Raw genomic sequence first — 2,006 nt, forward strand, 5'->3', positions numbered from 1 at the left:
AGATTTATTTAAATAAAAATAAATTGAAATGTAGTCTGTAGCGAATAACCGCACTTAAATGTGTATTCTGTACAGCTCTACAGATATGTATGGAGGGGAGTTAATAAATTGAAATGTAGTCTGTAGCGAATAACCGCACTTAAATGTGTATTCTGTACAGCTCTACAGATATGTATGGATGGGGAGTTAATAAATTGAAATGTAGTCTGTAGCGAATAACCGCACTTAAATGTGTATTCTGTACAGCTCTACAGATATGTATGGATGGGAGTTAATGAATTGAAATGTAGTCTGTAGCGAATAACCGCACTTAAATGTGTATTCTGTACAGCTCTACAGATATGTATGGAGGGGAGTTAATAAATTGGCTAATCAATGTACAGTCAACTCACTTTAACTTGTTAAAATATCTTATATATCTTATTGATGATTTGATAAACCTTGTCTGAAGTCTTCAAACTAATACATGAAATCCGTAATACAAGCTCTTTCTCCTCATGCACATCTACTAAAGGAAAATACAAACAAAAAATATAAAAACGCAAATAATTGTATTTATTTAAACTTCCGTAATATTTTCGCGGATAGCAGAAGAGTTTCAAGTATCATGTAATTGTTCTGCTTCGTCAGGTTTAGACAAATTTGATGCCTTTGCCCAGTTGTATCCAAAACATGCACACTACAAGGAACGTTCTACAGAATATTTAATGTCATATGGAGTAAACATAATTCTTTATGTCATTACCGTGTCACCATTAAATGATAATTGTGAAGCTCAAAAGATATACAGTGTTTACAAACCTTCCATCCATGGTTAGTTGCTCATGCGTCAAATAATACAGAGGTTCTATTAAACCTATCTTGGAGTCTCACCACGTAGTTACAGTCCATTTCGTCACGTCGAATCATGATCTGTCTGACAACCATACATTCTGACAATAATCCTGCATCGTGGTTTTTATTGCAAAAGGCTCCGTCGTAAGGCTGTCATGTCCAGAGCACAATCCCCCTCCTTACATTCTTTCCATAATCAATCTAGTGTACGAGGAAGACAGTTTTCTTGTGTCTCTTTAAACAATCTGATTGCACAGAAATCCAGAAGTGCTGTGTGCGGTAACTTGAAAAATATGTCTTCGTATGGAATAGCATGAATACCTGTTTCATTCTCCAGCTGCATCAGGTATTTGCTGATTTGCATATTACAACTCTTTTAAAATAACGTACTGTATTCTACAACTACATGTAAGTAATCTCTGCTGAAAGAGTTTAATGACAATTCAGAGGACACTTCCATTTACTTGGTCATTATTCTGTTGTCCTTTTTTATCACGTAGTCGAGTAAACATCTTATCAACATCTTCTCTGAACGATCCATAAAATATTGTAGGATCTGGATTATAAGAATATATTCAACTCTAGTGTCCTGGGTGTAATTAAAATTGTATAAACGAAAAGTTTACTGAAAATAGAAGTTAGATGATGCCATTCAACATTTCTAACAGGAACTCACATGACCAAATCGTTATTGTGTTACTATCTTAAAATATCAGTAGCTAGCGTTATTGCAGAACCAGTAGGTAGTAATATTGCAGAACCAGTAGCTAGTGTTATTGCAGAACCAGTTGCTAGTATTATTGCAGAACCAGTTGCTTGTATTATTGCAGAACCAGCTGCTAGTATTATTGCAGAACCAGTAGCTAGTATTATTGCAGAACCAGTAGCTAGTATTGTTGCAGAACCAGTAGCTAGTATTACTGCAGAACCAGCAGCTAGAATTATTGCAGAACCAGTAGCTAGTAATATTGCAGAACCAGTTGCTAGTATTATTGCAGAACCAGTAGCTAGTAATATTGCACAACCAGTAGCTAGCGTTATTGCAGAACCAGTAGGTAGTAATATTGCAGAACCAGCAGGTAGTAATATTGCAGAACCAGTAGCTAGTGTTATTGCAGAACCAGTTGCTATTATTATTGCAGAACCAGTTGCTAGTATTATTGCAGAACCAG

The sequence above is a fragment of the Limulus polyphemus genome, unplaced genomic scaffold, assembly GCF_000517525.1.
Source record: "Limulus polyphemus unplaced genomic scaffold, Limulus_polyphemus-2.1.2 Scaffold6828, whole genome shotgun sequence".
NCBI classification, from domain to species: Eukaryota; Metazoa; Arthropoda; class Merostomata; order Xiphosura; family Limulidae; genus Limulus; species Limulus polyphemus.